Below are 16027 nucleotides of genomic sequence, written 5' to 3' on the forward strand. Positions count from 1 at the left end.
AGTTTCGGAAGAACCTAGGGTCAGGACAGGAATAAAGACGCACACAGAGAGAATGGGCTTGAGGACACAGGGAGGGGGAAGGGTAAGCTGTGACAAAGTGAGAGAGTGGCATGGACATATATACACTACCAAACGTAAAATAGATAGCTAGTGGGAAGCAGCCGCATAGCACAGGGAGACCAGCTTGGTGCTTTGTGACCACATAGAGGGGTGGGATACGGAGGGTGGGAGGGAGACGCAAGAGGTTGGGGATATGGGGATATATGTATACGTATAGCTGATTCACTTTGTTATACAACAGAAACTAACACAACAATGTAAAACAATTATACTTCAATAAAGATGTTAAAAAAATAAATAATAGGACTTCCCCGGTGGCGCAGTGGTTAAGAATTCGCCTACCAATGCAGGGGACACGGGTCCGAGCCCTGGTCCGGGAAGATCCCACATGCCGCGGAGCAACTAAGGCCGCGGGCCACAGCTAGTGAGCCTGCACTGTAGAGCCTGCAAACCACAACTACTGAGCCCACGAGCCACAGCTACTGAAGCCTGCTCGCCTAGAGCCCATGCTCCGCAATAAGAGAAGCCACCGCAATGAGAAGCCCGCGCTCCGCAACGAGGAGTAGCCCCCACTCGCCGCAACTAGAGAAAGCCCACACGCAGCAACGAAGACCCAACGCAGCCAAAAAGAAAAAAAAATTTAAAAAAAAAAGAAACAAAAAACCCCCTATTCTGTTGCACACGATAGGACCCCTCTTCCTTTAAACTTTGCAGTTGGAACAAAGTCTAAATCTATAAAACAAGACACTCTCAATAAGCACAGTAAGTGCTTAGCAGCTGTGCACATTTAGGCAAAACCATTTCATTTGTGGAATCTGGCTCTTTTCCCAGAAAACAATGTTTCCGTTTCACAATGTAACAGAACAGGAAGAGTGTGAACTCCTGTTACATGTAGATCCCTTGTGCTCCACTCAGATTTCCACATTTCCATTGTGGTCTGGTGTGAGAGTCCAGCTGTGCGTTGGTGGAGTGACTCATTTTTCCACCAAGATGCATATTTCTTTGAATCCCAGGGGCCATTGATTGGTGTGAAAGAGCAGTCAGCACAGACTTGGTTCCTGGATCCATCATATGACTTAAGAGATATGATTTAGTTTTTTTGCATGGGCTTAAATTGAAAGAGGCAATTCAACTATTCAGATAATTCATGCTCCAAAACCTTTAGTGTTTACAAGTGGTTATTAAGAGCAGCTACTTGATACCACAAGGAAATATAAAGGAAACAGAGGCAAAATTATGTCCTTTGGGTGTTTAATAATCTCATGAAGGAAACAGATGCATAAGAAGTATAAAGATTTCCAAATGAGTAGATGATATCCAGCACAAGCGTAAGTAAAATATATCCATCAATGTTTAGGAGCCCTAGAATAATAGAGTGATCAAAATGGAAAGAGGCTGTCTGGAAACTTTTTTTCTGTAATTTACAAAAAAAAAAAAATTTTTTAATTAATTAATTTATTTGTTTATTTTTGGCTGCATTGGGTATTCATTTCTGTACGCAGGCTTTTCTCTAGTTGCGACGAGCGGGGGCTACTCTTCGTTGTGGTGCGCGGGCTTCTCATTGTGGTGGTTTCTCTTGTTGTGGAGCACGGGCTCTAGGCGCACAGGCTTCAGCAGTTGTGGCTCACGGGCTCTAGAGCGCAGGCTCAGTAGTTGTGGCGCACGGGCTTAGTTGCTCCGCGGCACGTGGAATCTTCCCTGACCAGGGCTCTAACCCGTGTACCCTGCATTGGCAGGCGGATTCTTAACCACTGCGCCACCAGGGAAGTCCTACAAAATTTTTAAATTATTTAAAATTTACAGGAAAGTTTCTTTTAAGTACAAAAAGATTATTTTTTTCTGAACCATTTGAGAGTAAATTGGCATCCTGATGTTCCATCACCCCCCAAATACTTTAGTGTGAATTTTCTACAAACAAGGACATTCGGATACATAACCACAGTACAACCATCAAAATTAGGAAATTGATATTGATGCATACCACCGTCTGGTTTTCAGCAACCTATCAAATTTCATCATTTGTCCCAGTAGTGTCCTTTATAGCTTAATGATCCAATCTAGGATCACGCTTTGAATTTAGTTGTCACATCTCTTTTGTCTCCTTCAATCACGAGAATAGTTCCTCATTTTCTCTTTGACTTTCATAACATTGATGTTTTTGAAGATTACAGGACAATTGTTTTGTACAAGATTATTCAATTTGGGCTTTCTGATTTTTTTTTTTTTTCCACGATTGGATTTTGGATTTTACCTTTGGCAGGAATAGCATGAAAGAGAGGCTGTGCTCTTTTCATTGTATCCTATCAGGTGGTACAAAATTTTGATTTGCCTTTTGCTAGTACCGTTAACTTTGATCAGTTACGGTGATGTCTTTCAGACTTTTCCAGTATAAAGTTACTCTTTTCTTCTTTGTCATGCGTATTTTGTAGCGTGGTATTTTGAGATTAAGTAAATATTCCATAATCCAATTTCTCAAATAGTACCAACTACCAGAACTCACTCTATATGAAATAGTTCGGATAATTCTATAACTGTAAAGAAATTTATTTTGTAAAAGTCTGAAAAAAAGGTAATATCCAGGTCCATATGGTTTTGGTGGAGACTGTACCAAACATATAAAGAAGAATTAACACCAATTCTACATAATCTTTCCCAGAAATTAGAAGAGAATCCTTCCCAACCCATTTTATGAGACCAGTATAACGCTGATATAGAAAACCAGACAGGGACTTCCCTGGTGGTCCAGTGGTTAAAAATCCCCCTTCCAATGCAGGGGACGTGAGTTCAATCCCTGGTCGGGGAACTAAGATCCCACATGCCGTGGGGTAGCCAAGCCCGCACGCCACAACTAGAGAGAAACCCACGCTCCACAATGAAGAGTAGCCCCTGGACTTCCCTGGTGACGCAGTGGTTGAGAATCTGCCTGCTAACGCAGGGGACACGGGTTCGAGCCCTGGGCTGGGAAGATCCCGCATGCCGCGGAGCAACTAGGCCCATGAGCCACAGCTACTGAGCCTGTGCGTCTGGAGCCTGTGCTCCGCAGCAAGAGACGCCGCGATAGTGAGAGGCCCGCGCACCTCGATGAAGAGTGGCCCCCGCTTGCCACAATTAGAGAAAGCCCTCGCACAGAAACGAAAACCCAACACAGCCAAAAAAGAAAAAAAAAAAAAAAGAGTAGTCCCCGCTCGTCGCAACTAGAGAAAGCCCGCGTGCAGCAATGAAGACCCAACACAGCCAAATAATTAATTAATTAATTAAAAAAACATGAGAGGGGAGTGGCCAAGATGGCAGAGTAGGAAGACCCTGAGTTCACCTCTTCTCATGGGTGGACCAAAATTAAAACGATTTACAGAACAACTATCGATGAGAAAGACCAGAAGACTAGTAGAAAAGATCTTCTACAATTAAAGATATAAAGAAAGAATCACAGTGAGACGGGTAGGAGGGGCAGAGACACAGTATAGTCAAGACCCATACACCTGGGTGGGTGACCCACAAATGAGAGGATAGTTACAATTGCAGAGGTTCTCTCCAAGGAGCGAGGGGTCCAGACCCCACATTGGGCTCCCCAGTTCAGTGCTCCTGCACTGGGAAGATGAGCCCCTGGAACTTTTGGCTTTGAAGACCAACAGGGCTTACTTTTGGTAGAGCCAGAGGACTGTAGGAAATAGAAGTCGCCACTCTTAAAGGGTGCACACAAAATCTCACACCCTCCAAGACACAGGGAAGAAGCAGTAATTTGAAAGGAGCTTGGGTCGGAACCACCTGCTGATCCTGGAGAGCCTCCCAGAGAAGCAGGAGGTATCTGTAACTCACCCCGTGGACATAGACACTGGCGGCAGCCATTTTGGGAACTCATTCTCCCATGAGGACCCCAGTGCTGGTAAGATCCATTTTGGAATCCTCTCTCTAGCTAATTAGCACTAGAACCTCGACCCAGCCATCAGCGCGTCCACACCAGTACTGGGACAACTCAGACCAAACAGCTAGCCAGAAGAAGACATACACCCACCCACCAGCAGGCCGGCTTCCTTAAGACCCTCTGACCCCCAGATGCCCCAGGACCCAGCCCTGACACTGGTGGGCCGGCACTAGCCCCAGGACCAGCCTCATCCACCAATGAGCAGGCACCAGCCCCAGGACCCCTGGGCCCTGGCCCCACCCACCAGTGGGCCAACACCTACTCTGGGACCCACAGGGCCCTGCAGTCAGAGACCCCAGGACCAGCTCCACACACCAGCAGGCTGACAGTAGCCCAGTACCCCCGGGCTGATGCTCAAAGCTGCTCAAAGAACTCAGGAGGAGGACTTCCCTGATGGTTCAGTGGCTAAGACTCTGCGCTCCCAATGCAGGGGGCACGGGTTTGATCCTGGGTCAGGAGACTAGATCCCACATGCATGCCGTAACTAAGAGTTCACATGCCACAACTAAAGATCCCACACTCAGCAACGAAGATCCCACGTGCTGCAGCTAAGAACTCGCACAGCCAAATAAAACAAAAAGAATTCAGGAGAAGAAAGGATGAACAGAGTGAGAAGTTAGAAATTTTTAACAAAGAGTTAGAAAATATAAAGAAGAACCAACTAGAGATGAAGAAAACAATAACTGAAATTTTAAAAATATGCCAGAAGGAATCAACAGTAGATTAGATGATACAGAGGAATGAATCAGCAAACTGGAAGACAGAGTACTGGAAGTCACTTAAACTGAACAGAAAAAAGAATTTTTAATAAATGAGGGCAGATTAAGAGATCTCTGGGACCATAGCAAGCCTACTAACATTCACATTATAGGGGTCCCAGAAGGAGAAGAGAGAGAAAGGGTCAGAACATATTTGCTCAGCTTACTAATCATCAGGGAAATGCAAGGCAAAAGCACAATGAAATATCATGTCACACCTGTGAGAATGACTATTATCAAAAAGGCAACAGATAACAAGTGTTGGTGAGAATGTGGAGAAAAGAGAACCCTCGTGCACTGCTGGTGGAAATGTAAATGTAAATGCAGCCACCATGGAAAACAGTGTGGAGATTCCTCAAAAAGTTAAAAAATAGGGACTTCCCTGGCTGTCCAGTGGTTAAGACTCCAAGCTTCCACTGCAGGGGGCACAGGATCAATCTCTGGTCAGGGAAATAAGATCCCACATGCCGCGCAGTGCGGCCAAAAAAAAAAAGAAGGACTACCACACAATCCAGCAATTCCTCTCCTGGATATTTATCTGAAAAAAATGAAAACACTAGTTAGCAAAGATCACACCCCCTACGTTCATTGGAGCATTATTCACAATAGCCGAGATATGGAAGTGCCCATCAATAGATGAATGGATAAAGAAGATGTGAGATATATATATATATATATATATGTCAATCATATTTGATATCTCTATATAGATATATATAGATACATAGCTCAGCCATAAAAAAGAACGAAACCTTGCCTATTTGCCACAGCATGGATGGACATAGAGGGTATTATGCTAAGTGAAATAAGTCAGACAGAGAAAGACAAATACTGTATGATTTCACTGATACGTGGAATCTGAAAAACAAAACAAATGAACAGACATAATATAATGGAAGCAGAGTCACAGATACAGAGAACAAACAGGTGGTTTCCAGAGAGGAGGACGGTATGGGGAGGAAAGAAATCGGTGAAGGAGATTAAGAGGAACAAACTTCCAGTTGCAATATAAATGAGTCACGGCTATGAAATGTAGCGTGGGGAATATAGTCAGTAATGATGTGACATCTTTGTATGGTGACAGATCCTAACTAGACTTATCGTGGTGATGATTTTGAAATATACTAAGCTATCGAACCATTGTGTTGTGTAACAGGAACTAACAGAGTGTTGTAGGTCAGTTATATTTCAAAAACAAACAAACTTATAGAACCACAAAAATAATTTGTGGGGGGGTGAAAGGAGGGGGAACTGGATGAAGGCAGTCAAAAGTATAAACTTTCAGTTATAGGATAAATAAGTGCTAGGGATGTAATGTACAACAGGATGAATTTAGTTAACACTGCTGTATGCTATATATGAAAAAAAAAAAAAGATTGATCTTTTTGTGACCTTGAAGGAAACAATTTGCAGAGAAGTGGTGGAATCACTACCAATGCAGGCAGAGAACAGACCAGGTTCATAGTCTGTTCACAGGCAAACACGTGCTCATCCTTTAAGACAACTCAAATTTCATCTCCTCTGTAAAGGTTTTTTTTTTTTTTTTTTTTGCGGTACGCGGGCCTCTCACTGTTGTGGCCTCTCCCGTTGCGGAGCACAGTCTCCGGACGCGCAGGCTCAGCGGCCATGGCTCACGGTCCCAGCCGCTCTGCGGCATGTGGGATCTTCCCGGACAGGGGCACGAACCCGTGTCCCCTGCATCGTCAGGCGGACTCTCAACCACTGCGCCACCAGGGAAGGGAAGCCCTCCTCTGTAAAGGTTTCAAAGCATACTTAGTGATACCTTTATCAGTGCATCCATAGGACTATCTATATATTACTAATAAAATCCGTATTGTATTACAGATTATGAGCTCCTTCAGGTTAGGGCCTTGTCCAATTTCCTATATCTAGGCCTGGGTCATATCAAGCACAAAACCTTGTATTGAATGAAAAAATAGAAGAGAGGCATATAGAAGTTGACTGAAAAGCTCCTAAACTTCACTTACTTCGCAGATTTTACTCAAATGCAGTGTTGTCAATAGCTATTCATATTGCCAGAAAATTTTAAGGGCCCAAAGTATATTTTTTAAACAGGAATAATTGTTCACTTGTATTCAGAATCTCTAAAACTCTAAGCAAAAAGAAACTTGTAATGGAAATACAGCTCAAGGCAATATCCAACTGAAGGTTCCCTCTTGGATAACTTTCTGCTTCCCCTAAAAAATATTTCTCCTCTGAAGATGACTCCCTTATACATCCTCCCTGCAAATTTCCTGCAGGCTTCCTTCCCCACCATTCTCCCTCCTTGAAAATACCACAAAAGCCTGGTAAGCTGCTTTTATAAAACAAAAACAACTGAAGTGTAAAGCATAGCAATCTCCAGCCTTAAAGAAGTACGTGATTGCAAATAACCTGCACCAGTTTGTCACAAGTTAAGATATTCCACAGTATGGAGGTTCCTTAAAAAAACTAAACATAGAACTACCATACGACCCAGCAATCCCACTACCGGGCATATACCCTGAGAAAACCATAATTCAAAAAGAGTCACGTACCACAGTGTTCATTGCAGTGCTATTTACAATAGCCAGGACATGGAAGCAACCCGTGTCCATCGACAGATGAATGGATAAAGAAGATGTGGCACATATATACAATAGAATATTACTCAGCCATAAAAAGAAACGAAATTGAGTTATTTGTAGTGAGGTGGATGGAACTAGAGACTGTCATACAGAGTGAAGTCAGAAAGAGAAAAATAAATACCGTATGCTAACACTTATATATGGAATCTAAAAAAAAAAGTTCTGAAGAACCTCGGGGCAGGACAGGAATAAAGACACAGACGTAGAGAATGGACTTGAGGACATGGAGAGGGGGAAGGGTAAACTGGGACTAAGTGAGAGAGTGGCATGGACATATATACCCTACCAAATGTAAAATAGATAGCTAGTGGGAAGCAGCCACATAGCACAAGGAGACCAGCTTGGTGCTTTGTGACCACCTAGAGGGGTGGGATACAGAGGGTGGGAGGGAGACGCAAGAGGTAGGGGATATGGGGATATATGTATACGTATAGCTGATTCACTTTGTGATGCAGCAGAAACTAACACACCATTGTAAAGCAATTATACTCCAACAAAGATGTTAAAAAAATATAAATAAATGAATAGAAAAGAAATTCCCAGTTTTGCTTTCTTTCTTTCAAAAATATTAAGTGTAGGGGCTTCCTGGTGGGTCAGTGGTTAAAACTCCGCCTGCCAATGCAGGGGACACGGGTTCAAGCCCTGGTCCAGGAAGATCCCACATGCTATGGAGCAACTAAGCAACACGCCATGGAGCAACAAAGCCCGTGTGCCACAGCTACTGAGCCTGCACTCTAGAGCCCACAAGCCACAACTACTGAACCAGTGTGCCACAACTACTGAAGCCCGTGTGCCTAGAGCCCGTGCTCTGCAACAGGAGGAGCCACCGCAATGAAGCCCATGCACCCTAAGGAACAGTAGCCCCCGCTTGCCGCAACTAGAGAAAGCCCACGCGCAGCAACGAAGACCCAACGCAGCCAAAAGTAAATAAATAAATAAATTTATGTATTTTTTAAAATTTCATTTATAAAAAAATATATTAAGTGTATATCGAAGCCATGCACCAAGATAAGCAGTGAGAATACAAAAGTTCAAGGTGAATCTATCCCTTGACCATTAAATCAACCGGATTCAATGAACCTACTGGAATTTTCCCCTGTATTTCTTTACTACAGATCTCACCTCCTATCTCCAAGTCACTAGAAACTCAATACAGAAGCATTTGCTAGATTCTCCACTTCAGAAATCTTGAGCTAGTTTCTTGTTTACCTGGGCAAATACTTCAGGTCTAATGTCACAGAGAGGTGTCTCTGCTCTCTGACACTCAATCCTTCCCATCTCCAGTTTTCTCAATTTGATTTCTTTAAGAAGCCTCTTTCCATGGCATTCTTTTTTTTTTTTTTTTTTTGACTCGTGAATTTGTTTTTATTTTTATTGGGCTATAGGGGATGGGTTGGGAAATATCTCTGTAATTTATGCCCTACTAGGGAAATGTCCATTCTGATTTTCCTGGGATAGCTTTCGGAGCTTTTTCTTTTTCTTGGAGCTGCTACTCTTACTGGCAGCAGCCTCTTCAGGTCCATTGCTGAGAGGCTCCTCCTTGGAATAGAATTTCCTCTTTTTCTTGGGGACCCTCTTGTTTCCTGACTCTTCAGGGTCACTATCTGGTTCCTCTTTGGGGAAAGATTTCTTCCTCTTGGTAAGACTTCCACTGCCAGCTGTCTCTTCAAGATCGCTACTAACCAGCTCCTCCTTGGAAAAAGATTTCTTTCTCGGGGGTTTGGAGGAGACAGATGGGTCTTCCATTCCATTCTCCGGAGGAGCCTCCTGGGGCTTTTGCTTTTTCTTCTTTTTGGGTCTTTCACTTGTCTCCCCACATTCCTCCGGGGTCCTACTGCTGTTTTCTGAAGACACCAGGGCAATCGCAGCCAGCCTTTTCTTTTCCTTCTTCAAGCGTTTCTTCTCCTGTTTCTCCAGCTTCCTAGTAATCTCAGCAGCCGCTTCCTCTGCCTGAACCATTGCCTCCTTCATGACATCCAGATTCTTTCATGGAATCTCTCCAGTCTCATAGAAGGACAGCCGCTCTTCAACTTGTTGTCGAAGCTTCTCCCCAAATACACTGGTAGGTACCTCTGAGAAGCAATCAGTTCGTGAGGCAATACTGCATTTGTTTGCCAGGTATCGGGAGATGCGGCCTCTGTTCTTGGAAGCTGCTCAGCCAATGAAGGTAGAGTGGAAAATGAGTCCATATTTTGGGGTGTTGTCTTCAGGACTCTGGAAAGTTGGTCCCTGTGCTGGCCCCAGGGAATCACTCAGACACCAGGACTGGCCATCCATGGCATTCTTAACTCCCACAAGTTAAGAGGCTTTTTGCCTCGTGTGGGTCACAAGAGTCTTAAGGGTTGCATAAAATGTCACATGCCTTAGTCTCATTCATATCCCCTCGTGGATGTAATCATTACCAGAGCTAAAGGAAGCTGACATTGCCTGAGCTTCAAAGGGAGCCTCAAGATCTATTATGAATGGATTTTTACTTAAAGACTTTTATTTGAAACATTGACAGGCTTTGCAAGTAAAACCACAGTGCTATGTTGAGGAACTCAGAGTGAAACTGCAAAAGTAATTACATGTTTCTGTGGAGACAAACTGCTAATCAGTATTTCAAGAACAATGGTCAAGGTCATGCCGGGTCACCTAAAGGTTGTGCAGGAGAAATCTCTCAACCAACACTCAAATCAGATCTTTGGTAGAATAGTTTAAGAATTAGAGTTCATTTTGATATAAAAGGGAAAAACAAAAAAATTATTTGACGGGACAAATATGATCATTACACTGCACTGCTGTCACCTCAATGAATGTAGACAAGCAGAATTAACTTTTATTTATTTTTAATTTTAATTTTTAAAATAAATTTATTTTATTTATTTATTTTTGGCTGTGTTGGGTCTTCGTTGTTGCGTGTGGGCTTTCTCTAGTTGCAGCAAATTGGGACTACTCTTTGTTGCAGTGCGCGGGCTTCTCATTGCTGTGGAGCACAGGCTCTAGGCACGCGGGCTTCAGTAGTTGTGGCTCGCAGGCTCTAGAGCACAGGCTCAGTAGCTGTGGCACATGGGCTTCGTTGCTCCTCGGCACGTGGGCTCTTCCTGGACCAGGGGTCGAACCCATGTCTCCTGCATTGGCAGGCGGATTCTTAACCACTGCGCCACCAGGGAAGCCCAGAATTAACTTTTAAATCAAAATTTTAGCTGCTAACTGTTTGCACTATTATGCAGAGCAAAATTTCCTTCCCCAAATTGGTAAGGGAAGTGTACTGGGTTAAATAGTACTCCCCCCAAATTTATGTCCACCTGGAATAGGTGAATATGTCCTTATTTGGAAACAGTATATTTGCAGATATGGGCAAGTTAAGATGAAGTCATACTGGATTAAGGTGGGCACTGATCCAATGACTGGTGTCCTTATCAGAAGAGGGAAATGTGGATGCAGATACAGACACACAGAAGGAAAAATGCCATGTGAAGTTGAAGGCGGCCATTGGAGTGATGTATCCCTAAGCCAAAGAATGCCAAGGATTTTGCACAACCACCAGAAGCTAGGTAGAGGGAATGAAGGATTCTTCCCTAGAGCCTTTAGAAATATCATGGCCCTGTGGACACCTTGATTTCAGACTGCTGTCCTCCAGAACTATGAGAGAATACATTTCTGTTGTTTTAGGCTACTCGGTTTGTGGTAATGCATATGGCCGTTCTAGGAAATTAATACAGGAAGCATACGGCAGAAAAAGACATGAGCAAATATGTTTTTCAAAACACTTGGTTTAACTTTAACACTCCCATCTAGGAATCTAAGTTGGATGAGCAAACATGAGGTGACCTTTCACTGGTGGAAATTTAGACAATTGCTGTGCATTCATTCAAACTAAAAAAGGAAGGAAGAAAAAGGAGGAAAAAACCATTTGTTTTAGTCATGTCACTACAGTGACAATTCTTGTAACTTTTTGAGACTCGGTTAGATCATTGCCTCTGTTCTCTCTTTTGTCTTGGTAGTAGAACTGATTTTTGTAACTATTGTTTAGACATTTTCACAGATGCTAAGAAATAGCTCAGTTTAGACACCCAGAATTGTATTAGAGGCTACGCCTCATATGGAATTTCTCACGTCTTCTAGGGCTGTGTGGTAACAACCTGTTTATACTGGATCTTGTTGGACATATGCTGTACTTGTTCAAATTACAGAAAAGCGTAAGCACAACTTATTTCTTCCCTAGAGAAGCATACAGGTAACTCTAGATAAAATCAACATAAATGCCTGATTATTCTGTATCAAAATATTTTAGTCAGTTTTGGGCTAAGTTGATGTATTTGCTGACTGTGATGAAGACAACATCTGAATTTAGTTTGATATTAGTACTATTTCTGTTCTGTTAGCCTTTGCCTCCTCCTCTGAACAAACTTCTATTAATCCCTTAATACCCATCGCAAATGTCACGTCTTCTTAAAGCCTCCTGCAAGGCCAAACAGGATTAGTAACTCTTTTCTCTGGGCTTACATAGACTTCTACTTCAATTGCTGCTATATCATGTATGTTATATCACAGTTAGTTGTTTGTCTGTCTCTCCTGATAGACTGTGAGCTCCTTGCTCCTCTTTGCATTTCCAGTTTCTAACATTATGCCTGGTATAAAGTGTGCACTTAATAGATGTTTGCTGAAGGAATGATGGATTTTTGATGACTGAAAGCTATTTATTAAAGTAGCCATCATTGGGGAATTCCCTGCTGGTCCAGCGGTAAAGCCTTGGCACTTTCACTGCCGTGGATCTGGGTTCGATCCCTGATCGGGGAACTAAGATCCCGCATGCCACAGGATGAGCCCCACCCCCCAAAAAAGTGCTCATCATTGAAGTTAGAGTATTTTCCTTATAGGAATGTTCCAATGTAGAATAACTTTGGGAACTGTACATGGAATACAAGCATCAGCAGTATTAGTGTACTGAACTTGATGACTCTGTAAAAGTTTTCACTGACTTCACACACAGTTTCTGATTCTAGCTTCTGCTTGGAAACTTTCCCTCATATCTCTGTCACAAGCATACAAGCATCTGTCACGAACTCTGTTCCCCACAGATAATGAAGTCCATAAAACAAAGGGGACAGAAAAAATGCAGGATGTGATCATATTCCTTTTTGTCTGATAGCTGTGTTCTTTTGTTGATAGTAGATTTCTATTAGGAGGTCCCCGTTTCTTTCAGGATCATCTACCCATTCACTATTCATTCAAGAAATGGTACTTACCATTGAATGAGTAGGCTCAATGCTAGGGGAGAAAAATCAGGTAGAAACTACTGTGTTTGGGGGAATCCCCTGGCAGTCCAGTGGTTAGGACTCTGCTCTTCTACTGCAGGGGGCACGGGTTCGATCCCTGGATGGGGAACTAAGATCCCGCATGGTGAAGGGCACGGCCAAAACAAAACAAAACCAAAAAAACTCAGTGCTCTGTAGTGACCTAAAGGGAAGCAAATCCCAAACAGAGGGGATACATGTATACATATGGCTGATTCACTTTGCTGTACAGCAGAAACTGACACAGCAGTGTAAAGCAACTATACTCCAATTTTTAAAAAAAAAGGAGAACACACTGCCACAAGGACCTCACTACTGACCCTGTACAAACCTTCTAGGCCTCTGTACAAACCTCAGAAGACAGACTTAGGGCAGATTTATTTTTAAGCTTAATATCTATTCTTACTTATTTAAAGTTTTATACTCTCTATACAAATTTTGTTCAAGAGAAAACTCAAGGGCTTCCCTGTGGCACAGTGCTTAAGAATCCACCTGCCAATGCAGGGGACACGGGTTTGGGCCCTGGTCCGGGAAGATCCCACATGCCGTGGAGCAACAAAGCCTGTGTGCCACAACTACTGAGCCTGTGCTCTAGACGTCGCAAGCCACAACTTCTGAGCCCGCGTGCCTAGAGTCTGTGCTCTGCAGTGAGCCCGTGCTCCACAACAAGAGAAGCCACCTCAATGAGAAGCCTGCGCACCGCAATGAAGAGTAGCCCCCGCTCGCCGCAGCTAGAGAAAGCCCACGTGCAGCAACGAAGACCCAACGCAGCCCAAAATAAATAAATAAATTTTAAAAAAAGAGAAAACTCAACACATAATGTTGACCAATTGGACATTCTTAGACAATTATTAGAAGAAAACATTCAACTGAAAGTGAAATTTTTACAAATTATAGAGTGGTTGCTTGATTTTTCACAATATAAATAGTAGAAATTGTTCTCAGAGATATTTTAATATCCAACTTGTGTTAATTTAGCTTGTGTTAAAGTAAACAATGTTAGATAGAAAAAAAAAGGATGGCTTAAGCTTGGAGCCTGGGTAACTAGGAAAACAATGATGCCATTAGCAGGATTAAGGATCTCAGAGGAAGAGACAGTTTTTATTCAGTGAGAGCTCTAAGTCTTCAAAACTCGTGTCACCACCTCCCTGTAAACTTTTCTGATGTCCTCAGGTCCAATACTGAGATATAGTGTTTTGTATCTCGACAATAATAATGATGATGATGATGGCTAACAGTTTTTAAATGCAGACTGAGTGCCAAGCGTGTACTAAGTTCCTTTTCTTCCTTACAATAAACATATAAGGCAAGTACTATTATTAACTCTATTTTATAGAAGAGGAAACTAGGGCTTAGAGAGTCGTAAAGTGAGAGATGTTAAATGACAGACCAAGATTTGAATTCGGGCTGGACTCAGAGACAGCACTCTTAGCAGAGTCAGAACAGTGCAGTACTCGAGAGCACAAGAAACGGGGCCTAACTGGCTGAGTCCGAATCCTGCTCTGCTATTCATTAGCTGAGTGACTTTTGGCAGATTAGTGTACCTCAATTTCACCATAACATCTGTTAAATGAAGACAATAATAGTGTCTGCCTCCTAGTACTGTTGTGAGGATTAAATGAGTTCATATTTATAAAGCACTTAGAAGAGTGCCTGGCACATGGGAAGTATTAATCTCATCTCACCTTTCTCTCTCTCTCTCTCTCTCTCTCATAATTGTTGGAACTTTATTTCTCACTGAGCTGTGAGCTCCTCTAGGGTAGGAAGAGTGTCTGTTTCATTTTACTATCTCCAGCACCTAGCACCATTTCTCCGATATAGCAGACTGCCTCAGCAAACGTTTATTGCCTGAATGGCATTATTCAGGCAGCTTGAAATTCCTTTTCTGAGCCTTGGAGGAATGAGGTGGGTAGAAAAATAGGTATGTCTTACACATAGACATTTAAGCCTGACAATAGGCAAGACTTCCAAGGAAGAGAGCATGGAGGGAAAAGAAATAGAACACTGGAGAAAGAGTGATGGTGGGAAATGAAAGGAGACAGAAAAGGAGCTCCGAGAGAAGATACTTTCAAGGAAGCCGTGAAAAAAGGGAATTCAAGGGCACTGATATGAGTCCAGATGAAAGGCTTTCTTAAAGGTAAGAGTATGAAAATTTGTGGTTAGCGAGCAGCTGACCCTGAGGTTAAAAAGTAACTTTCTTTTAAGTCTCAAAGGAAGGAAATGAGTCATTGTGTAATAGTTTATAAAACTTGGCAGGCTTTCTAATGTGGAACACTTATTAGCCTTGCGGGGAAAGTTGAGAGAACTAGGGAGCAATTAAGCTCACAGGGAAAGGGAGGGCCTGGGACTCTCCAAGGTGCTACTTCTCAACAAAATCGTAATGAAGTCGTTATATCTTCATTCACAATGTGAGATGAAAAATGCAAATTAAACGTCGGTATTTGCCCTTTATTATTTCCTTTAGGCTGGTAAAGCAAGATTGATGATGTTTTTGCCAGGTAGACATATCTCCGTCATTACATTTGAATCTCAGTAGGGTTCCACCACCCATGAAGTATGAATAACCAGTTTTCTGAGTTTTCCTGATATGGTTCTGGTTATGACAAACAACTTGGGATCCCCACTCTTCCTTAAAAGAAGGGCAAGAAAAGGGAATCGACATCAATAGTTGAGAAAGGCGTTTTTATAAATAATAGGTAGACATCACTTAACGCGTTTTTTAAAACTTATTCTTTTACAAATTTTGAGGAATAGAAAACTTTTAAGTGGTCAAATGGGCGCACAGGAATCCATCAAACAAGATTCGAAATTAACTTTCACAACACCTGGTCTAATAAGGTTCCTGACGAGGTCCGAACGCGGGTTGGGAAAGAATTTCCAGACACAAGGCAGAATGTAAGGAAGATAGAATTTATTAGAGGGAAGGGTCACTGCCAGAACAGCGGCCAACTTCCTAATAGCCTGGGAGAGTCAAGCCCCAACATGTGCTATTGATCAGTTTTTATAGCCAGAAAACAAAAGAAATGGTCCGAGGTGAAAATTCCCTTTACTGATTGGTCGAGGCACATATACCTTCCTTCTTAGGGTGGGAGTGGGACAGGGCATATGCCTTTCATTACTTGGGACAGGTCCCGTTGCCCAGGTAGGCATCGCCCAGGTGGTCTCACAAATTTCGTAACCATCGCAACATGGTGAGGAGGGCGATTAGGAGTCCAGTAGGGGGTGTAACGCTGACACTTTTTCACGCAGGGTCGTTCTTTGTCCTTGAAGCACCATTGTCCTTGAAGCACCACAGTTTCTCCCACTGTTAACTGGAGAAAAATAGAACCTGGACAGTTGCTGGAAGGACTGAAGCAAATACCTTTTTAAAGAGGGGTTCTC

The 16027-nt window shown here is 42.8% G+C and overlaps 1 long non-coding RNA gene and 1 pseudogene across 1 annotated transcript in view; one reads left to right on the forward strand and one right to left on the reverse strand.

The window, feature by feature from the left end:
• The window catches only part of LOC137212587 (uncharacterized), a 23897-nt gene extending 10379 nt beyond the window's left edge, over positions 1 to 13518 (forward strand). The window contains exon 3 of the long non-coding RNA XR_010937537.1: positions 13094 to 13518. This is a non-coding gene — a long non-coding RNA (uncharacterized lncRNA). The remainder of the gene's footprint in view (positions 1 to 13093) is intronic.
• Positions 8705 to 9584, reverse strand: LOC137212990 (nucleolar protein 56 pseudogene; annotated as a pseudogene).
• Positions 13519 to 16027: the final 2509 nt, after the last annotated feature.

Source organism: Pseudorca crassidens, chromosome 19 (assembly GCF_039906515.1).
Source record: "Pseudorca crassidens isolate mPseCra1 chromosome 19, mPseCra1.hap1, whole genome shotgun sequence".
Lineage (NCBI taxonomy): Eukaryota > Metazoa > Chordata > Mammalia > Artiodactyla > Delphinidae > Pseudorca > Pseudorca crassidens.